Below are 24,394 nucleotides of genomic sequence, written 5' to 3' on the forward strand. Positions count from 1 at the left end.
GATGTTTGTTTACTCTGTGTTTATATGTTGACAGAGTCTGGACAGATGTTTGTTTACTCTGTCTCTGTTTACAGAGTTTTAACAGATGTTTGTTTACTCTGTGTTTATATGTTGACATACTCTGGACAGATGTTTGTTTACTCTGTCTCTGTTTACAGAGTTTTGACAGATGTTTGTTTACTCTGTTTATATATCTTGACAGAGTCTTGACATATGTTTGTTTACTCTGTGTTTCTGTGGTGACATAGTCTGGACAGATGTTTGTTTACTCTGTGTATATTTTTGATATAGCCTGGACAGATGCTTGTTTACGCTGTGTTTTTATGTTGACATAGTCTGGACAGATGTTTGTTTACTCTCTGTTTATATGGTGACAGAGTCTGGACAGATGTTTGTTTACTCTCTGTTTATATGGTGACAGAGTCTGGACAGATGTTTGTTTACTCTCTGTTTATATGGTGACAGAGTCTGGACAGATGCTTTTTTACTAGGGGTGTAACGGTACACGTGGGTGTATTGAACCGTTTCGAAACAGCATGTTCGGTTCGGTTCACGTGCGTTCCGTTTCACTTATTTTTTCACTCATTAAATTTTATTAACGAAAAATTATGCGCCTCGGAACTAAAGTCCCTTAGCGTGTTTTAGCACGGCGCTATAGTCTTGCAGCACGCGTAGCATTAGCAGCCTAGCATCTCGTTGTGATCTCCTGTTTGGGAACATTATGGCTTTCTTGTTAAAAGACGAGTTCAAATCCAAAGCTGTGTCGACGTTGTTTCACGGAGATTGGATCTGCAGCAGCAACACTTGTTAACTCGCTTGAAACAACATATAAATAAATAAATAAATAAATAAACGTCTCTTCTACAGAAGAGCAGCTTGGTTGGTGCAAAGACAGATAACAGCAGCATTTAAACAACCTTTATCAGGTCATTCTGATCGGTCCAAAGCAAAAGCACAAGATGTAGGAGTTTTAAAGCTCTGGATCTACGTTTCTGTTGTTGCTACACTGGTTTTAAAGTTATTGAGCCCCGCTACGACATCACGTCAACACTTCAGCCAAAATGTTGTAGCAGCACTTTATGAAAAAGCAAAAACTGATATTGTCAACAAGCCCTGGACCAGATTAAAGCCCTGCCCTGATGATGATGACCGAGAGATTCAAACACCTCATAACAAATGATAACGTTCAAGAAGAGGTATTATTTTATTATTATTATCAAATAACTTTATATATTTAAAATTAGAATCTTATTAACTCTTTTTTTTTTTTTTACCTCTTTGTGTTTTATTTCCAGTCTGGGACAGAGATAGCAGCTGAGTCTTCCTCCTCTTCAGGGAAATCCACCAGTGATCACCTCCAGCTAAGAAGTCTGTGATGAGTGAACTCTGAACTTTTCCAGGGACCTGTCCCACCTGTGGGAGCAGGTCCAAGAGGTTGTGAGTCATGAGGCCAAATACAGCCACACTGCAAAATTATCAAAGTTCTCCCTCTCTATTCCTGCTACTGTTGTTAGTGAGAGGTTTTCTCCACCGCTGGAGATCATGTCACTGCAACTAGAGCTGAGCTTTTGGCAGAAAATGTGGACAAGTTGGTGTTTTTGGCCAAAAACTTCAAACTTGATTAGTTAGATTGTAAACAGGCTGTTGCTGCTTATTGTTCTGGTTCTGACTGTTATTGTATTTATTAAGATTTTTATTAATGTTACTATAGTTTATTTATTGTAAAGAGTGCTTTTTATTTAAAATATCATCCAAATGGGTCGCTTTTATTTATTTTATAGAAATGTATTGTTTACTTGGCATATTTTCAAAATAAACATATTGTAAGTCTTCATTTTAGCTTTTTTTGTACCGAAAATTAACTGAACCGAGCCTTCCTTGAAACTGAACCGAACCGAAATGTGATTTTAGCGTACTGTTACACCCCATTGTTTACTCTATGCTTATATGTTGACAGAGTCTGGACACATGTTTGTTTACTGACTTATTGTCTGCAAACATGACGCTGATGGTTGTTAAGTCCAGAAATATGTGTCTTACTGGTTTCATGTTTGGGTGTAAATCCAGGGACAAGCAGCAGAAACTTTTGTCCAGAATTGCTTAAGGTCAGAACTCTTCCTCATTCTTGTTCTGCAAAACAACACAACGAAACAACAACAACAACTTCTAGCTCCACAAGAACAAAGCTGCTGCATTTGTTTTGTGCATCTGATCGGGGTTCAAAGTGTAGTTTATCCATGGGCATCAGAAGCATCTGTAATGTGGGGGGGACACTAGTGTGTGTGTGTGTGTGCATGTGTGTGTGTGTGTGCGCGCACGTGCGCAAAAAAATTGTACTTTAGTTTACAAAAAAGCAACATTTAGATGTCCTTACTTAAATTCCACTTGAAGCACGTTTCTCACCAAGTGTTGTAAATTCAGCTGTTTTAAAGACATTTTAACTTTAATACACATCAGGTCGGCACTATTTGTGTTCATAGAGAAATAAAAAAACATCACCACTAGACTTTTTTTACTTGTGTTCAACACTACTCATCTAATTGATGTTTCTCACGAAGCTTGTGGACAATAAGCTGTGGGGTTTTAAAGACATTTCAACTTTAATGCACCTGAACACACCATGTCTCTTACACCTGCAGCGTCACAGTTACTGCTAAGCTAACATGCTACAGACGTAGCGCTCCTCTCAAGCATCCTCCTAACATGAATATATGTTTATGATCAACCCCCCCGCTCAACACTGCTAGCACTAAGCTTGCTAAACTGGTGAGCGATCAACACAGAGGTACCTCCACCTTCTCCACCTGTGTGCGTTTTCTGCCGAGGCAGGAGGAGAGATGCACAGAAGCACAGCAGGTTGGAGGAGATAACCAGGAAAACCTGGAGTGAATTTGTAGTGGTTTGAGTATTCTCCTATCAATCAAGTGGAATGGATTCCGTTCACAAAGAAAGAGAAACTGCGCCTACTGAACTAATACTTTATAGTAAAATTGTGTGTGTGTGTGTGTGTGTGTGGGGGGGGGGTTCCAAATGAACTTTTTTTTTTTTAATGTGAGGGGGGACACATCCCCTTCACATATAACTGTTGCAACGCCTATGACTTTATCACCCTCCAGTGAAAATGACAGGGTGATCATGTTTCTGATCTTGATTGTGTATGTGTTTGGATATCTGGCTGTTAGCAAAATATCTAAAGAACCAGTGGACAGATTGTAATGAAACTCAGACATTACGCATTGGATATCCTGATGCATGCTCAATAATCCAGGTAGAAAAATCTAAAAAAAGTTAAATCTGGTCCTCTGGACATTCAAAAAACAAAACAAAGAAAAAAAAATTAGAAACATTTCATCTTTCATCCGAAAGACTTCCTCAGTCTGAAGCGCTGTGTTCAGCTCTGTCTTATAAATAACACCTTCTCAATGTGGATCAACCAGTTTGCTGCTGACAACCAAAACCAGCTGCTCACATGGTCAAGGCCAATGGTCCTTCTTGACAATGTGAGCAGCTGGTTTTGGTTTTCAGCAGCAAACCAGGGTCCAGGGTTGGGCTGAATCCCTGAGAGCAGTAACAACATTATTATCAGTTCTATTTCGTATAGGCTTCGCCCTTTAAGGCTATCACTAGTGGGTTTATCCCCTTCGCGTGCTGCGCAGCACTGAAAACTTTGAAAACTTTAGTCCACGCCCACTTGCTGTGTGGGCCTCACCCCCGGTCCGTATAAATTACGGTGAGACTGGGTAATCGGCTCCCTGGTCTTCCCGCATCGGCTAACACACTGCTCTCAGCCGTCGGTGCCCTCCTCTCAGAGCTGCCTGGCATAATCCAGGAGGCGGCTGACACAAAGGGACTTTCTGTCCCTCTCCTTCCCCCGCCCAAATTGGATGATCTAGCGGGAAGGTTTGGCTCCACCCCTGCTCGCCTCCCTGACCCCATCCGGCCTCGTTTTCCAGCAGTGACGTCCTACTTGAATGAGGCTGCAGCCAGGTCTGGTAAGCTGAAGGCGCCCGTCTCCACCTTCACTCCCATCACCAGAGTGGAGGGTTTTACTGAGCGGAGTTTTCCCTCGGTTCCCCCCCTAGAGCCAAGCCTGGCGGAGGCACTTGGGACAAAAATTTCCAGGTTGGACCAGCGACCTGACCCTCCAGGGAAACACGACCAAACTGTGACGAAGCTCTCCAACCGAGCTCACTAGTGTTCCTTTCAGGTGGCCACGGCGAACAACAATGTCGCTCTGCTGGCATACAGCATTTTGAAGAGGCTGGAGGACACAGACCTGCCTAAGGAGACAAAGAGCTCGCTTTGCAAGGTGGCTGATGTCATTTTGAACATGTGTGCCACCTCTGCGGACTGCCTGTCTCGCATCGCTGCCTGGATGACGATGATCCAGAGGTCCACCTGGCTTTGTCTCTCTCCATCCATGCTGGAGAGGCTGCAGAGGGACCTGCTGGAGGGCCCCATCATGACGGACGCGTTGTTTGGGACCAACTTCAAGGCCATGCTCAAAAAGTCCAAGAAGTCCGAGGAGGTGTCGGAGACTGTGCGTCACCTGATGAAGCCGCAGCCCTCCTCCCACCCTCCTGCCTGCTGGAGGGATCGCTGTGGCCAGCGACAGCAGCAGAGACGCTCCACGACTGCAGCAGCGACTCCTCGCCCCGCTCCTCCACCGGCCACTCCCGCCAGAGAACAGCCCTTCCCGGTGCGCCAATCAGCGACTCAGCGCTTCCCCAGAGGCCGTCAAAGGCACCGCCCTGGTCCAATCAGCCGCAGGGCCCACGGAGGAGGCAACACAAAAAATGACTACTTGTGGGGAATGTGTGTGTGCACGATGATGAATTATGTTTTATAATAAAACAAAAACATCATTCAGAGAGTATGGTTTCTTCTTATTCCAGCCTGACTGTCAGATCGAATGATCTCACAGCGGCCTCTTTTCACACATTCCCCACACTAAACGAGCCGGTAACCTCAAAACAGGATTTTAAAAGGCACCGCAACTTGGGAAATCACACAAAACACTCGCCTGACACATCAACTAAAAATGATTCTTTTCAGCAGACTGAGTCCGGTTAAAAACCCTCGCTCTCAGCTAGAGCTTGTGTTGTTTTCTGACTTTTCTGACCACAGCGGGAGTAAATGTGTTTCTCCATGACAACTGCAGCCTCAATCCAAATGGTGTCTCATCTCTAAAAGCGCTCACGCCTCCACTCAGTGCGCGTCAGCTCACAACAACTCTAACATGAGCCAGCAGCCTGAGCGCAGCACAGGGGCTCTTTCATGGCCCTTTCTGTGGCAGCCCCCCTTGGGTCACCCCAGGAGAATCACCGGAGCGGGTGATGGCGGTTAGGGCTTTAACCTGGCTGACATCCGTAAAAAAACATAACACAATACAAAAATGTGTGCCCGCTCCCCGAGTGTTACACAGACTGGCAACGAGTGTGTTCCCTGGACAGATGGATGGACCATCTGATCAGCAGGGGTTACACGCTGCAGTTCGCAGCTCAACCCCTGCCATTCAGAGGGATTATAGAGACGGTTCTGTCATTCCCAGAACAGAACTCGTCTCTCCACACAGAAGTTCAGGAACTACTGATAAAAACCGTAATTTCCAGGGTTCCCAACGGAGAGGAAAACATGGGGTTTTACTTGCGTTACTTCCTGGTCCCAAAAAAACCCAGAGGGGTGAGGCCCATTCTTGACTTGTCCATGCTCAACAAATTGATCATGGAGAGACAATTCCACATGCTGACAACCAAACAGCTGTTGAACAACGTTCACCAGAACGATTGGTTTACCTCCATAGATTTAAAAGACGCATATTTTCACATTCCCATCATTCCAAAGCACAGGAAATTCCTGCGCTTCTCCTTCCAGGGGATCCAGTACCAATACAGCAGGCTGCCGTTCGTTATTCCCTCGCCCCATGCACATTCTCAAAATGCGTGGAGACGGCTCTGCAGCCGTTACACAGGGCAGGAATGAGAATATTTTTTTATCTAGACGACCTGCTGCTGTTAACTCGATCAAGACAGGAAGCGGCTGCACAAACCAAAACGTTGACGTTGCACCTGCTAAACCTGGGGTTTTCTATAAACTGGGAAAAGAGTTCGGTTCTCCCGTCCCAGATGATTGTTTATCTGGGAGTGGAACTAAATTCAATCACAATGAGAGCCCGCTTATCACAGTTGAGAGCTCTTTAAAATATTAGGATCAAACTGTGTTGTTGTTGACCACACGTTACAAGTGTTTTTCATTACTCTCATTCATTCATTTATTTCTTATCAGATGACAAATAATGTTATTTAAATTTGTATAAAATCCAAATTGTGTTTCCAATTTGTGTTTAAAACGTACTTTGGCGTTTTCCAACCTGTTTAACTGAGGGCCAACTGAAGTGTTTTTGACATGTTAGTTTTTTTTTAATACAAAATGTAAAAGCATATTTAAACACAGCAATTTGAAAATAGCTGATGAAGTTCAACAGATGTTGAGTGACTGTTCTGTGGGATGGTTGGTTTTTAATTCATTTATTGGCTTCTCATTTTGTGGATCTTGGTTTCCATACAGAGAGCAGCAGATTTCACATTTTCTGATCGCAGTTTGATTCTGCGTCAGGGTTTGGTGACTTGACAACGTGCTGTCAAATCCAACTCTACAGACTGGAGGGAACCGAAACTTGTAGCTTTGTCTGATGCTTAAACATGCAACAACAGGTCTTTGACTAGTAGAGAGATTGTAGAGGATGAGTAATGTTAGAGGCTTTGTGCTGATTCCTCAGTGATGAAGATGGAGTCTGTTCTGATCAATCAGCCTCCATGATACCAAATAAAAATGATTTACTTGGACTGACTGTAGAGTTCATAAATAAATGTGCATGTGTGCTGAAAGCTCAGCTTCAGGACTCTGCAGAAACCAGTTCTGAAATGCTCTTCATGCATCAGCAGCCCCACGAGTCTGAACTTGTAGTGGAACACAAAGTGGAGCTGACTGCCTCACACTTTCCTTCCACCAGCAGCTTTTAGTAAAACACATAAAGGTTTCTGCTTTTAAAGAACTTATTGTAGATGTCCACACAAAGAAACAAATTACAGACATACAGAAAAGTACAAAGGTGGTTATTGTGCAGCACAGTTTTTAAATGTGTTCTTTAAAAGCCTTCGCACGTTGTTTGGACACGTTTCAGGTCTGCAGGATCCAGTACCTGGACCTTCTTCTCACCTGGCCATGCTTCTGCAATGTGTGCAGAATATGCTTTTCTGTTGTTTTATTAAAAAAATAGTCTGCGCTCATAATTTTAAACTAATCAGTCTGCTGAGGGGACCGGACTTGCAATAAAACATTGGTTACGCATTGTAACCCCAGATTCTGAGTGTAAGCGTAGCCCTTTAAAAGCTGTTGCCGTTTGGTGTTACCCGCGCGCAGCGCTCCGAACACTGAGTGTTCTCAGTGAACTCAAAATGTCCAGGGGTGATGGAAAGGAGGAGTTGCCTTACTGGGGTCTGCAACCTGCAGCTCTGGAGCCACATACGGCTCTTTGGTTCCTCTGCAGTGGCTCTTTCAAGCTTTGACCAAAACTGACATAAAACTGAACTTTATTGGTTTTTATACAAACGACAAACAAAGACTAGTTTTAGCAGTTTTCTTGTCAGTTCTTTTGCTGGAACAAGTACAAGGAGTAAAACATACTCACTTTAACTTCATGCTTTATTTCTATATTTAATTTTTCCACAATAAAAAAAACCACATATGTCTGGATAATTTATAGTTCTTATTAATTTAACCCCCCCCCCCCCCCCCCCCCCCCACACACACACACACACACAACAATCTGGTCATTTCATTTGTCTTAAATTGTAAAAATCTAAATTATTAGATATTTTTTAGCTTTATAATGTCACCTCTAATGGCCACAAAAGCCCCCTCCAGCAAACCTAAAGTAGCCCATGGGCCACCAGTTGATAATCACAGCAGGGTGTTGCAGCTCTTATCACTCTTAGTGAACGAAGGCACAAAATGACTCTTTTGATCGTAAAGGTTGCAGACCCCTGGTCCAGATAAATGCTTTGGTGAAACTGTGATTCTCAAAAATCTAACTTTTATTAACACAGTTGTGTTAGTCAAATAACTTTAGTCAAGATACAACTGGGCAGATTCATGCTGCTTTTCTCATAAAGATTAAGACACGTTTGTTTATTTGTGTCATTTGGGTGCACAGTTGGTAGAGCTGTCACCTCTCAGCAAGAAGGTTGTCGGATCGACTCCTCGACTACTAAAGGAGGTTTTTCCTACTCTAGGTCCGTCCATTCTTGCTATTGTAAATAGCAGTTTATCCAATGGCGTGGTGGCAAAATCCTTTAAACATGCTGCTGTCTGGCCTCTCCTGAAAAAAACAAACCTTGACTCCTCAGTCGTTTCCAACTTCCGGCCTGTCTCCAAACTCCCATTCGATTCTAAAGTACTGGAGAAAATAGTTGAGTCCCAGTTGAAGTGCTTCCTGGAGGGTCACGCCATCTTAGAGCTATTCCAATCTGGCTTTAAACCTCTCCACAGCACTGAAACTGCCCTGCTGAAGGTCTTTAATGACATATTTTTATCCACAGATACTGGTGATTCTGTGCTGCTTGTCCTATTGGACCTTACATCCGCTTTTGACACCATCGACCATGAGATCCTCATTGCTAGGTTGGAGCAGTGGGTGGGCGTCACAGAATCAGCCCTCAGTTGGTTCAGATCTTACCTCGCTGACAGATCCTTTTGTGTCTCCATCAAGGATTTTAGTTCCGCAGAGGCAGAGCTTAAATGGGGGGTTCTGCAGGGGTCCATCTTGGGTCCCCTCCTATTCTCTTTATACCTGCTGCCACTTGGTGCTATTTTCCGGAAACACAACATGCCCTTCCACTTCTATGCCGATGACTGTCAAATTTACTTCCCCCTAAGACACAATGGTACATGCTCTATTCAACCTCTGCTCAACTGCCTGGCTGACATCAGGGACTAGATGGCTTTAAACTTCTTAAGTTTCAATGAAAAGAAGTCTGAAGTCATGTTGTTCCCTCCCGACGACACGATCACAAACCACTGGATCGACTTTTCTGCTCTAACCCTGTCAGAAAAACAAAGAGTCACTAATCTGGGAGTGATAATGGACCCTTCCCTGAAACTTAACAGTCACGTAAACATGATTGTTAAATCATGTTTCTTCCAAGTGAGGCGGCTGTCTAAACTGAAGCCCATATTGTCCAAAAAGAACCTGGAGACAGTAATACATGCATTCATTACATCTAGGCTTGATTACTGCAATTCACTCCTGTTTGGTATCAGTCAGATCTCCATAACACGACTACAACTGGTCCAGAATGCAGCAGCCCAATTTTTAACCAGTACAGGCAAAAGAGAGCACATTACACCAGTTTTGGCCTCACTGCACTGGTTACCGGTTCACCTTCGAATCCAGTTCAAAATACTCATGTATGTCTACAAATCACTGAACAGTTTCTACTCTGAGTCCCTCCCGGATGATCAAGCTTCTCACCCTATCTCTAAGGGAGGGTCCAGACACCCTGCAAAGAAAACTCATTTCGGCCGCTTGTATCCGAGATCTCATTCTTTCGGTCACAACCCAAAGCTCATGACCATAGATGAGGGTAGGAAGGTAGATCAATCGGTAAATTGAGAGCTTCGCCTTTTGACTCAGCTCTCTCTTCACCATGACAGACCTGTACAGCGCCCGCTTCATTGCAGACGCTGCACCTATCCGCCTATCAATCTCACGCTCCATTTTTCCCTCATTCGTGAACAAGACCCCAAGATACTTGAACTCCTCCACTTGGAGCAGGACCTCCTCCCTGACCCGGAGAGGGCACTCTACTCTTTTCCGGCTCAGGACCATGTCCTTGGATTTGGAGGAACTGATTTTCATCCCGGCCGCGTCGCACTCGGCTGCAACGCGGCCGCGGCCGCTGTTTTAAGTGCTCTATAAATAAAATGGTATGGTATGGTAATGTTTTTTTTGTTTTTGTTTTTTTTTGTAAATAATAAATTATGTTTTTTAGTGTTTTATTCATTTATTTATTTTGCATCTTGAGATCCTATGACATCATCAACTACTCGAGTTCTACTCGAGTTTTATTATGTTAATGTTGAGTTTAAAAATTATGTAGTCGTTCAACTCCTAAGAACCACTAGACTGAGGAACAGCTTCTACCCTGAGGCTGTTAGACTCATGAATCTCTAACCAGAATAATCACTGTGGAAAAAAATCACATCATGTTGCTGCTGATCTGTTTCATGTTGCTGCTGATCTGTTTTATATTGATGTGTTCATGCGTGCTCATTTGCTCACACAGACTCATGCTCATGTTCGTGCTGCTGTTCGACGTAATGTTTTTATGCTATTAGTGCTTAGTTTATTTTAGTTTATGTTTTTCTTAGTTCGTATCTTAGATGTTATCATTGTTTTTCTTTTACATTTTATTGTTGGATGTAACTGGGACCCTGTGTACATAATTTAGTTCCACCACATGTACCACACGAGGTGCAAATGACAATAAAGAATCTCCAACTCTGATCTTTTCCACGACCACGCGATGTGTCTTTCAACATGGTTGTTTAAGAAATGAGAAGCAACTCATTGCACCAGTTGGGGTTAAGTATCTTGTTGCCAGCTGAAAGATAATTGCCCATGCAGTAATTATCCAATAGGAGGCTTGTACGTATTTGCTTAGTTATATCCAGGTGGCGACTTTTTGTCTTGCCAGTCAGTGTATTTTCCTACTGATAGCAGAAAGTGTCAGAGTTGATTTTAAAGCTAGCAGTCACTGGAAAGATATAGCAATCTGTATATGTTCTATTTCCATAATACATAATTAAATCTTTTTTTTTAACCATGTTATTTCCCACAATTTATAATATTATTTTATTTTTAACACTAGACAGATCCTGATTTCAGGCCTCTGTACATTCTCTCCATTTGAGTTTGAATTGGGAACATAACTGTTAGTAGTGAAATGTTAACAGTGTTTTATTTTTGATTGATTCATGATATTTTTCATCGACAGCAACAGGTTTCAAAGGTTTCTTTGTTTGGCCGTACACAAATATTACCCTCCACATATCCTGATGCATTCTCAACCCTGCCATCGTTACCCTCCAGACTTTCTGTAAAAGGTTGTGCAGATAAAGCTAATTAACTACACTTTTCATACAAGCTATGGTGTGTTCAATGAGGAGAAAAACATTGAAGGTTTCAGTTTGATTATGGTGTTTTTAATGGTTTTTACTTTTTGTTTTTCTCTTTGTGGTCTAGACTCTTGAAACGGACCAGCTATTAGTTATTCATGTTGTGTGTGTGTGTGTGTGTGTGTTGCAAACAACTGAGTGCAATAAAAAAGGCACTTAAGAAACTTTGAATGTTTTCCAGTCTTGCTGCATATTTAATGTAATCACAGTTTTTAATGCAACACAAAGTGTAACACAGCGAAATCCTAAAACAAGCACGCGATGTCTTCTCATTGAATGAACATGAAGAGATCATGCTAATAAATCAGGTGCTTCTATTATCAGATTTTGGATTTGAATCCCATCTTCTGTTATTGGCCTTATCACCATAATGTAGGGCCAAATCGACAGGTAGTGGTTAAAATATTTCACTACAAACTGTAACAGCAAAACAAATATTTTTCTCATTGAAAAAGGGCGGTTGTGGCTGAGTGGTTAGAGCAGTCGTCCTCCAATGCAAGAGTTGGGGGTTCGAATCCACCAGCAGTCACATGCCGAAGTGTCCCTGAACAAGACACTGAACCCCTCATTGCCTCCGATGTGTGTCCCATCGGTGTTTGAATGTGATAAAGCTCTGATTAGTCTCTTTTGAATGATTTGTTCAATTAGCTTTGTAGAGATCTAGTATAGAGCTGTATGAATGGGTAAATGAGGACACAGATTGTTGTGTAAAGAGCTTTGAGTATCTTGATAAGATAGAAATGCGCTATATAAGTACAGTCCATTTATCATCATGGATGGATGGATGGATGATGGATGGATGGGTGGATGGATAATGGAAGGATGGATGATGGATGGATGGATGGATGGATGGATGGGTGGATGGATAATGGAAGGATGGATGAAGGATGGATGGGTGGATGGATGGATGGACCTACCATTTGGCTTTAGAAACAGAAAGAGGGTTGGGACACCCACTGGATATAACCATGGGCATGAAATGAGTGATATGGCTACTAATAATTTAGTAAAAAATGTAAATAAAAAATTGAGTATGCAGATAAATTCAGATTAATCTTTAGAGGCCATTAAAAACAGAATAACATGTCTTGGGCTAAACAGCATGAGTAAGTAACCCAACTAATTAAAATTTAATTAATTAATTAATTTAAAATATTAAAGCAAAATACTTTGATTTGATGCTTTGATTAATCTACAAAGCTGTGTGCTACTTTGTGGACATCATATCGTTTGACTTAGAAAATGAGAAATAATGATGAGAAAATAATTAAAAAACTTCTTAAAAGGCCAAAAGTTTGGGATTGTATGAAACAGAAGAAAAGTGAAAATACTCTGCAGAAGAACCAAATTAGCTTTAAAGTCTCTGACATTGTGCCACAGACTGCACAACACCAACAACTTTGTGGGACTGCACACTAAGTGGAACAGAATCCCAGCAGACACAGTCAGACCGAGAAAAGATGCTGTTTCCACAATCATCAGGGAACTGCAGGAAAAAGCTAGAAAACTGTCCAACCTGAGCTGTAAAGATTTGTACCGCAGATGGAACAAACCTGGTGCTGTGAAGCAGAGTAGGTTCTGGGCTTCACACACCGTGGCAGGTTCTTGAATCCAAGCTGCTCAGGTGGTGCACCTGTTCGGACAGTGAACAGCTTTTATTGGAGTTTCAGGTCAGAGGGCTTCCATACAAAATGTTGTATGTAGTACATGTAGGCATGTCCTGTTACTAATTTAGTCAATAAAGTACGCAGCTACTAAAATAATTTATAGTATGTAGTCTTGCATATGACCTGCAGCGGCAAAGGCAGAACATCTTATTTCTATTTTGCAAACTGAGACTTTGTTACTAACAGAATAAACAATTATTGCAATGTAGCCATAACCATAAAGGCCTGTTGGACTTGACGTAGTCCAAACAGCTGGCACTTTACTCCACCTGCAGCCCCGTACTTAGCTTGAATACACAGTGAAATGCCTTCAAAAGCTTTCTCCATCAGAAAAAGAAGCAGCAGCTCATGAACAGATGGCCCACACAGAGCCAGCAGAAAGCAGTTTATATGGCTGCATTTATACCCTCATTCGCTCCACTCTGGGCCCATGAGCAAGGCCCTTAACCCCCATCTGCTCCATAAACAGGGCTGTCTTGAAAAAGAGTTCTTGTGGCTCAATGAGACTACCTGTATAAAAAAAAAGCATAATGAAAATGAAAAAAATAAATACACAAAAACAATAAAAACTATAAAAACAATTTGTACGGAGCAAGAACAGAGTTCAACTTTGGTTTAAGGAGAAACCCATTTTCTTTCATCAGATTACTTGAATGAATGTCACAGAGCAGCAAAGATAAACAGTGTTGCTGTTTGGTTGTACTGTGTGTTAATGGACACCTAACGAGGAAAATCCTCCCATCAGCTCACCACCAACTTCCTCGTCCACACTGCTCTTCCTTCCCTTTCCTTGGCTGCACACAGACACACACAGGCCCTCAGGAAGCTGTGGATTTTAAAGAATGTTAGGAGAGAGAAAGGTCTTCCCGCTCTGTGTTCCCGCCACACCTGAATGTCAACTGACAGCTGGTACAGAAACATAAACACTTATGGGCCCTGCATGCTCCATCCGAAGCAGTGAAAATGGCTCTCATTGACGTGCGTGACAAAAATCGATCATTTTGTTCTCACAGTAGTTTTGTCTCTCCTCAACACAAGGCCCGAGATAAATTATTTGTGACAGGTGTATGCTCCAAGTATTGTGTGATTGGTCAGAAGTTTGTGGGCGTGTTCGTCCCAATGCTGAAATGTTCTTGGTCATTTAGCTGTAAAGTGCTATGTGGTGTCATCATTGTATGTTCTCATACAATGATGACACTAGTTCTCTGTGTTTAACCATCACACCTGATGCACACCCAGGTGGAGCAGTGGGCAGCTATGCAAGCGACCGGGGAGCAATAAGGGATTTTTTTTTTTTTTAGCTCAGTTTAAGTGTAGAAACATTGTGAAGTGTTTCAATGAACTTATCATCATCGCTCTTTTTATTTTTTATTTTTTAAGTAAGAGAAGAAAGAAGAATAAATAAATAAATAAATAAATAAAAGAGAAATAGATAAAACGAGAGACCACCACGACAAAACAACATGCACAGCACAATGCCACCCACAATATCACCATGAAACATTCGACATCGCACAAGGAATCATCTAGCTTCCACCACTACCCAACCTAGCGTGCATCTGTCAAAGCACCTGAATCCAAACACCCGCGCAAGCACGCCCACCACCACCAGATTTCTCCAAAAGAATGCCCAATAGTGGACGCGGGGGCCCACAGACCCCCCCCAGGACACAATGGCAACATAGGGAGGACCGGAGCCACAGACACACAGCGGCCCACAGGCCCGGAGCCTCAGGAGTCTCCCAACAGGGAGAACCGCACCCCCCCAGAGAGGAGCAGAGGAAAGAACCGGGTGACCCCAGCCACCACAATGCAGAGCCTCCACGAAGCTGCAGCGACGAGCCCACAGGTCCGGCCGCCACCCCCCCCCCCCCCCCCCCCCCCAAGTAGATCCGGCCATGGACACCGAGCCCCAAGCCCCGAGGCCATACCACCCCCCAGCAGAGCCCCGACAGAGCCAGGGCACCCAGGCCCCGCCAGGCAGCAACCAGGGCGGACCGACGTACACCCCACCACCCAGCCCAGACGCCGAGAGCCACCAATGCACCGGCGGCAAGGGGGCCCCCCGCCAAAGTGTGGTGTCATCATTGTATGTTCTCATACAATGATGACACTAGTTCTCTGTGTTTAACCATCACACCTGATACACACCCAGGTGGAGCAGTGGGCAGCTATGCAAGCGACCGGGGAGCAATAAGGGATTAGGTGTCTTGCTCAAGGACACCACAAATTGTGGGCATGGCGGGGAGTTGAACCTACAACTTTCTGGTCCCAAGTCAGCTGTCCTACTTCTGCATAGAGCTGTCATTTCTAACCCGGCCCGGACCGACCTGGATTAGGGCCGGTCCAGGCCGTTATAACGTGAATAATGTGTGGGCCAGGCCGGTCTCGGACTTTGATGTGGTTTTACAAATCATACAGAACAAATAAAAGAATGCACAATATCAAATTTTGTTAATCTACTTGTAGAGGAGGAGGCCGTACGTGTATATGTTGAGAGGATGAAGAAAGAAAGAACAGTTCAGCAGCTAATCAGACTGTGGAAGAGATCGCTGGCATTGCGCAATAATTGTGCATGTGGTCTTGGGCTTCTGTGGTTTTATGAATCATACAACACAAAGAACACTAAATGCACAATATAACATTGTGTTAATGTACTTATTGAGGAGGAGGCAGGTCCGACCGGCTTATTTACAGAGGTTTTAAAAAGTCACGTTAAGCTCAGATAAACACCTGTCACTGGCCGTGCGCGTCCGCTGACTCGCCGGTTGAAATGGACTTGCGATCTGTCCCCGGTGTACCCCATCTTTTGCACAGTGACGACTGGACATGGGCACCAGCGACCCCCGCTCCCCGAAAAGGAAGAAGCGTGAATAGATAATGGATTGTTGAATCAGCTGATCGCTGGCTGTGCACGTCTCTGCACCAGCTCTCATCTGCGGTGAAGGAGGTAGCAGATAAAAGCCGAAGCGAGCAGCGTGTTCATTTAAAATAGTCTTGTTCTATATTTAAGATAATGGATGGACGGATGGATGAATCAGCTGATTGCCGGCTGCGCGTGTCTCTGCAACTGCTCTCATCTTTGGTGAAGGAATAGCAGAATCTGCAAAGGCCAGAATGAGCAGCGCGTTCAGTTAAAATAGTCTTGTCCTATATTTTTCCAAATAATTTTGCTCTAAAAATATTTTTGTTCATCTGCCTGTCTTTACAGTTAATTTTTTAGGCTATTCATTTTGTATGTTAATATCCAGAGATGTTGTGCAGAGAAGTACCGATGGAGCAATGTTTTTCCCATGATTCCATAACTTCATTCATCCATCCATTATCTTTACCCACTTCTTCCTTTTTGAGTCATGGGGGTCACTGGTGTCCATGTCCAGCAATCACTGTGCGAGAGGTGGGGTACACCCTGGACAGGTCTCCAGTCCATCACAGGGACACATAGAGACAAACGAGACAAACACTTCAGTTCAGTCCAGAAAGAGAATGTGGATGTGGCTGTAGGCTTAAACACCTCCTACCAGACTGGAAGGAGTTGAGGGGATTCAACAGTTCTCCTGGTTCATTGTAAGGTAGCTCGCCAGTCTGGTCAGCTCGACAACAGACAAGATCTGAAATCAGGATCAACATCAGGAACCTGGCCTGTATGACCTTATAATAAATAACCCTGGGTTTTATCAACATAAAAATCATTTCATAAATATAATCAATACATGTACATATTTTTCCATCTTTACTATAGTAAATAAGTTTAGATTATAAATAGAATTAAACTCATTTGAGTACTCTTCAATAATCATTAACATTAGATTTCTTAATATTTCACATTAGGACAAAATAGCATTTCACCATTTGATGTACCTTCCAGCTAATTGCTTCAAGATGACATCAAATGATATTCAAATAAAGTTTGTTATCATTAGCACTGAACTAACACAGAGCCCAAACAATTACCTGGAGGCTATCTAAAAAATCTAAAAAAGTTAAATCTGGGCCTCTGGACATTCAAAAAATAAAACCGCAAAACAACAACAAAAATATAGAAACATTTCGTCTTTCATCGGAAAGACTTCCTCAGTCTGAGGTGCTGTATTCAGCTCAGTCTCTTAAATAGCACCTTCTCAGAGTGGATCAACCAGTTTTGCTGCTGACAACCAAAACCAGCTGCTCACATGGTCAAGAAGGACCATCAGCCTAACAATGGATCATTAGCACACTGATGGCTGTTTACTATTCACAGAGGGCTGAGTGATACTAGCAATAACATCCGTTGCTAGTCAACTTCACTCTCACCTATCCAACAATAACATTTATGAAGAGTTTCAATCTGGTTTTCGCTCCCACCATAGCACCGAAACAGCTCTAATAAAAATTACTAATGACCTTCTTCTTGCTGCTGACTCTGCTCTTCTGTCTATCCTCATTTTACTGGATCTAAGTTCTGCCTTCGACACAATCTGTCATTCTATCCTCCTCAACAGACTAACCTCCATTGGCATCTCAGGTACTCCGTTAGACTGGTTCAAATCATATCTCTCTGACCGCACTCAATTCATTCAGCTCAAATCCTTTCATTCCCAGTCTTCCCCCGTCTCCACGGGTGTCCCCCAAGGCTCTGTCCTAGGACCCCTCCTCTTCATCATTTACCTCCTTCCTCTAGGTCACATCTTCCGTAAATTTGGTGTCCATTTTCACTGTTATGCTGATGACACACAGCTCTACCTGTCAACAAAACCAAACTCCACCCACCCACCCTCCATCCTCACCGACTGTCTCAATGAGCTAAATCACTGGTTTTCTAACAACTTCCTACAACTAAACAGTAACAAAACAGAAATCATTCTTGTCGCTACCAAAAACTCTCTTTCAAAATCAGAAAATCTTCTCATCCCCCTTAACAACTCTCTGCTACCCCCCTCGCCTCAGGTCAAGAGTCTTGGTGTCATCCTCGACACCACTCTCTCCTTCACTTGGCACATCAACAATGTTACTCGGTCTGCCTATTTCCTTCTCTGAAATATTAACCGTCTCCGCCCTTCTCTCACACCCCGCTCCACAGCCATCCTTGTTCACAGTCTTGTGACTTCTCGGATTGACTACTGCAACTCCCTTCTTTATGGCCTCCCCAACAAATCTCTCCAGAAGCTGCAATTGGTCCAGAACTCAGCTGCTCGTGTCATAACTCAAACCTCCTCCTAGAACCACATCACTCCAGTCCTGCAGCAGCTCCACTGGCTCCCGGTTAAATCACGCATCGTCTTCAAAATTCTTCTTCTCACTTTCAAAGCTATCCACAACCTTTCCCCTCCGTACCTATCTGACCTCCTACACATCTCCATCCCCTCTTGCTCTCTCAGATCCTCCTCTTCACTACACTTCCATGTACCCTCTGCCCGCCTCTCCACCATGGGGAGCAGGGCCTTCACCTGCTCTGCCCCTCATCTCTGGAACTCTCTACCCCCTGACTTACGAAACACCACCTCTCTTTCTATATTCAAGACTGCTCTGAAAAAAATCTCTTTAGACTCGTTTATCCTTAACTTTGCTGTATGTATTTTATATTCTGTATGTATTTTATATTCTTTATGCATTTTATATTCTGTATGTATTTTATATTCTTTATGTAATTTATTCCTGTTGATCTTTGTTCTTACTGTAAAGTGTCCTTGGGTGTCATGAAAGGCGCTTTTTAAATAAAATGATTATTATTATGATTATTATTAATCACAGCATTGTAAGAGGAGGACAGTTGAACCCGGAGGCCTCCACCCCTGTTTAATGATGGACGATTTCTTTTCACAAAGATGGCCTCCTTTACTCCTCTCTCAAACCATCGTTCCTCTCTGTCCAGGATGTGAACATCTTCATCCCTGAAAGAGTGACTGCTGGCCTGGAGATGAGTGTAGACTGCAGAATCCTGGCCTGATGATGTTGATCTTCTGTGCTGGGCCATCCTTTTGGCCAGTGGCTGTTTAGTTTCCCCGATGTAAGACTGATCACAGCCCTCCTGACACTGAACAACATACACGACATTACTCTGTTTGTGCCGGGGGACTGGATCTTTGGGATGAACCAGTCTTTGCCGTAATGTATTTTGGGGTTTAAAAGCCACTGGGACGTTATGTTTAGAAAATTAATGTCTCAGTTTCTCTGATACTCCCTCAACATATGGAATGACCACTGGTCTGGGTCTGGGTTCCTCCTTTTCACTTGTTGGCTGACTGGAGTCCTGTTTGGGTTTCTTCTCTGCTTTCAGGAAGGCCCAGTTAGGATATCCACATTGCTCTAGAGCCTGTCTTGTGTGGGATTTCTCCTTCTGCCTGGCTCCTGAGCTAGTGGGGACGCTGTCTGCTCTGTGGTACAGAGTCCTGATGACTCCTAACTTGTGCTCCAAAGGGTGATGTGAGTCAAACTGTAAATACTGGTCTGTGTGGGTGGGTTTGCGGTTACAGTTGGTTACAGTTTCTTTTTTAGACGGTTAGAGTTTTGAAAGAAAAAAGTTTTGTTTTATGGCATATTTGTGATTTATAAGTTTTTAAAATATATTTTAACACTTGAAAGAACATCCTCCAACGGTGGCAGCTGCATAAATTTTGCCATGGGTTGTATTTTTGTCTGCTTGTTGAAACTGCAACAAAGTGATTATATTTTAAGTATTTAAATAAAATAAATTATAAATCAAGGATGAGTGCAAGATTAAGGCAAGGGCTAAGATGTTGGTTTACTTCGTAGCTGAGAGACAGGAAGTGACCGCTCCCCACCTCATTGTTTTCAGGAGTCCACAGCTCAGATGCTTTCCTGTCAGATAGACCAAAGATCTCCACACTTCATACTGTGCAGTCAGAGCGGTCCAGCTGCTACTTCACAACTACTACACAGGATGAGTGGTTCAGGCCTTCAAATCACACATGTCATCTAGAGAGAATACACAGCTGTGATGACAACTCTGAGAAATCAATATCTGCAGCAGACATTCTGATGCTTAAGACAAATGGTTTGTAGCATAGAATCATGGTGGTCACAGCAGCAACAAGCTCCTGATCAACAGGAGAAGGCTCATACAAAATGTTAGATGGTGCTTGAGTTTGTACCTTTCCTACAAGAGCTCAAATGTCTGGATTTTCCTCCAGTTATCAGAGCAAACACTTTTATGTACATGAAATAAAACGGCTTAAAGAGACTCTGCAGCAGATTCAGACCCAAACACCCGATCCCAGGTGCTTGTGTTTCTGTTGAGGGTTGCAGAACCCCATAAGGACACACCATGTCTTGGTGTTTATTGCTGTAATATCATGACTTATGAGACATAAACAAATTGGTTACATTCAGAAAACTGTGTTGCTGATCACTGTTCTGTGGACCGGAGATGGCAGTGGGTCCAGCCCGAACAGTCCTTCGCAGTATTGATGCTGAATTTCATATGTCTGGATGTAGGAGCACTGAATCCCATTTAAGTTTATATGTTAGGAAGCAAAAAAGAAAAGAATGACTGCAGCCACTTAAAAAGTACTATTTTTGATTTGTTCATAACAAGAGTATTGAAACATATAAGTTTATGTTAAGCAGATGATTAGCAGTTTTCCTGAGTTGCAGGCCCTGAAGGCAACTTATACAAAAGTCATAAAGAAATGTAAAGACTCGTTGCTGCTGTGCTGAGCTGCATCAAAACTATCTTTATTTCTGTAGAACAGCTGTTCAAAGAAAAACCCAGTAAAACAAATAAAATGTGTAAAATGTAAAGCACCCGAGGCAAAGCACAGGTGTCTTTTTGTGAATTTTCCCAAAACATACCAGCCTTCTGCTATTTTTGTTCACTTTTTTCTTTTCATACCATTTGTTTGATTAAACTGTCAGTTTGTAATCATTCATCTGCTGCCAGTCTTCTTATATGAGAAGTGATGGTGTGTTTGCTGTGGGGCTCCTGGTCTCCGGCCCTAAAGGAAGCCGTCCTGGCGTTTGGTACCAGACTCCTGCGGGTCGGGTTGTGACCGCAGGTCGCCTCACAGCTTTACAAATTCTCACCCTGAAGCTGAGATCCCGTGTTGTGTGTCACTTTGTCTTTGCATTTATTTTCAGGTTGTAGTTCTCTCATCTTGTGTGCGCTCTTGATTAAACTGGATCTTTGGAAGTTTTTTTAATGATAATGATGTTTGTCATCGGCTGCTGGGATGGTCACAAATCCAGCAGGTGTTCTGTAGCTTCTATGTTTATGCACCACAGACTTCTTCTTGTTCAATATGTAGATGAACAGATGCTGAGATATATTCATCAATTAAAACGGATTCTTTCATTTTTCTGGACTGAATATAAACGTGCATTGAATTTAATAAAATGTAACGTGAGACGTTATTTATCTTTGACCCATCAAAATGAATGTGGTCATTTATTTACAGAATCAAAGTTTAACATCAAACATTTACATTAATTTGGCAAAATATGAAAATAGCAACATAATTAATCAGCAAGCTGTACAATTATGATCAAGTATCCACACGGCGGTGGATGAGCACTTTACACAGACATTTCTAAAATATCTGGAATGATTTCTACTTGATAGAAGAATTTAAAGATGGAAAATGAAGTTTAAAGGGAGTAAAAGATGGTGTGTGAGGGAGAGTGTTGACCAGAACCGACACTCTCCATTCGAACCCAGCTTTCCTCGGTACGCTCGGTAGTGAACTTGACTCGTTACCTCTCTGAAGATGAATCAGCGGATACGGAGTTCCAGTTAACGCTACCTGTCCAGCGTCTCCATAGGATGGCTGTGACTCGTCCGAAGTAGTGACGATATCCCGTCTGACACAAGTTCACCTCAGCCAGTGGACCTCACATGAGTGGGGTTCGTCCGAGTTCCACTCAGAGGTGAAGATGTTATAATCCCAATCTCGGAAGAGCCTTATCATGGCTGGACTTCTGTTCTCCCAAACGCCTGGAGCTGCAAACTCTCCAGCCCGACTCCAACGGCAACTCACAGAACTGAAACTTCACAGAACTGAAACTTCACAGAACTGAGAGAACTAGGAAGTACCGACATTTTAAAGGGCTCTATTTCCGGTTCATTTGGGAGTCCCTGATTGGTCAATGTCGACCAGACAGGGGTGTGGTTTGTGACGTAAGAGGTTACTAGAAGTCAGAAAAACAGCAAGAATGTTATAGAACAGATTGAAAATGTTTTTCAGACAGCCGAGAGAAATGTTTGGGCGAGTTTGGAGAAACAGGTGCCAACTTCTCTGTTTACGTCTGAGAGGATTTAAAAACAAGACAGTTTTCCAACACTTGTCTGCTTCGACTCCGACCTTGGAGCAACCGTACACTGCTCATTCAAAGACAGGAAATCAGAAAATGCATAATTACTCTGTAACAGGCCTTAACATGAATTCTAACTTTGCATGAGGATTAAAAATCATTGTTACTGTTTTCACAGTTAATAAAAATTGATTAGTTCACTGTAACATCTAAAATGTTTGAACTAAAACACTTTGATTATCAAACATTTGTAAAACAGTAATGATAATAGAAAAGAGAGTGTTCTTTCACTTGAATTTTCAAGAAAGAAAGTCTCAGGATTCCTTGGTTCAAACCCCGGTCCAGGGGCCTTTCTGGGTGGAGTTTGCATGTTCTCTCCGTGCATGCGTGGGTTTTCTCCGGGTACTCCGGTTTCCTCCCACAGACCAAAAACATGCATGTTAGGCTGATTGGTAACTCTAAATTGTCCCTAGGTGTGAGTGAGAGAGTGAATGGTTGTTTGTCTCTATGTGGCCCTGCGATGGACTTGCGACCCGTCCAGGGTGTACCCCGCCCCTCGCACAGTGATTGCTGGACATGGGCACCAGCGACCCCCGTGACCCAAAATGGAACAAACGGGTAAAGATAATGGATGGATGGATGAAAGTCTCAGGATGGATGAACCTGTATTTCTGGATTCAAATCAATGAAATGACAGTTTCTGTCCCAAAAGGTGCCTAAGGTCAAGGTTTCGACATCAGGCCTAGTCCACTACAAATAAAAACATTTTTTAGTATATGAACTTGTTAAAACACTAAGATTGAAAGGATACAGATTAGAGGTTCAGTGCAGATTTTACATCAATCACAAAATATATTCTCATCTTTTTGTCTTGAATATTCAAATCCCCTTTGGAATAATAAGAATGTGTTTAAATATTTACAAACTACTGAGATGTGCAATCTCCTTGCAGATGTTGGATGCTGTCATCACGGTGCACTAAGATTCATAACTGGTTGTAACTATCGTACCCATCACTGCACTCTGTACTCATTGGTCAGCTGGTCATCATCATCTACACGTAGACTCACACTGGTTCATTTTCATCTATAAATCCCTTCTTGGTGAGCTGTCTTCTTATATCTCCTCCCACATGTCACGTCGTCAGTGCAGTTACAACATGCGCTCTCAGGACATCATTACCTGCAGCGTTCCCTCAGTGTGGACTGAACTTGGCAAAAAGGCCTGTTCCTACTCTGCTTATGTATCCTGGAACACCTTTCAACAGGAACTGAAGCTGTCCACCTTAATTTCTTTAGGGGATTTTAAAAATGTGTTGATGTCAATAGAAACATCAAAGCAAATATGTTCTTAAAAAGATTTGTAAGCTCAGTCATCCAGGTAGATAACAACAAAAAAGGTTAAATCGAGTTCAAATTCAAGCAGGTTTTATAGTCATTTCATCACATGTGGTACATGAGGTGGAACGAAATTGTGTACACAGGGTCCCAGTTACATATAACAATAGCAAAAATATAAAGTGCAAAAGGAAACAGTAAATAAGAATCTAAGATATAAACTAAGATATACGCTAAACACCAATAGTGCAAAACAGTATGCTGAACAACAGCAGCACAAACATGAGTCTGTGTGAGTAGATGAGTACAACTGAATACAGCAGCATGGAATGATCAGGAGCATAAAATCAGCAGCATGAATAATCAGCAGCACATATCACCAAAGTGGCATTACAGTGATTTTTTTTCCACAGTGATTATCCTGGTTAGAAATTCACGAGTCTAACAGCCTCAGGAAACAGTATGGAACAGCAGTGTAGACTTCATCAGTCTGAGGAAACACTGAACAAAACTACTTCTCCCCAACAGCCTGCTCTAACATGGAAAAAAGACAATTATGTTGGTGCTAATATGGCCTCTGGGGCATGCCCTCTCCTCCTTTGCCTGCCCTCTCCCTTGTGGACAGTCATGTTAAACTGGTTCAGAACACCAAAGTCCATGCTCAATAATCCAGGTATAAAATACCACAATGTTCATTCAGGTCATCTGGATGGTTTCTTTTTTTTGTGCTGAGTTGTTTCGCCCTCCAACCGGAAGACTTCTTCATCATATTGATATCAACATCATCATATTGAGCATGGACTTTGGTGTTTTGAACCAGTTTGACATGACTGTTGACGAGGGAGAGGGTGGGCACCGAAGGAGAGGGTGGGCACCGAAGGAGAGGGTGGGCACCGGAGGAGAGGG

At 42.8% G+C, this 24,394-nt stretch overlaps 1 protein-coding gene across 1 annotated transcript in view; it reads left to right on the plus strand.

Annotated features, from left to right (window-relative positions):
• The window catches only part of lrch1 (leucine-rich repeats and calponin homology (CH) domain containing 1), a 209,827-nt gene that overhangs the window by 822 nt on the left and 184,611 nt on the right, over window positions 1-24,394 (plus strand). The gene's annotated exons all lie outside the window — the stretch shown is intronic.

Source organism: Nematolebias whitei, chromosome 13 (assembly GCF_014905685.2).
Source record: "Nematolebias whitei isolate Nwh7 chromosome 13, NemWhi1, whole genome shotgun sequence".
NCBI lineage: Eukaryota > Metazoa > Chordata > Actinopteri > Cyprinodontiformes > Rivulidae > Nematolebias > Nematolebias whitei.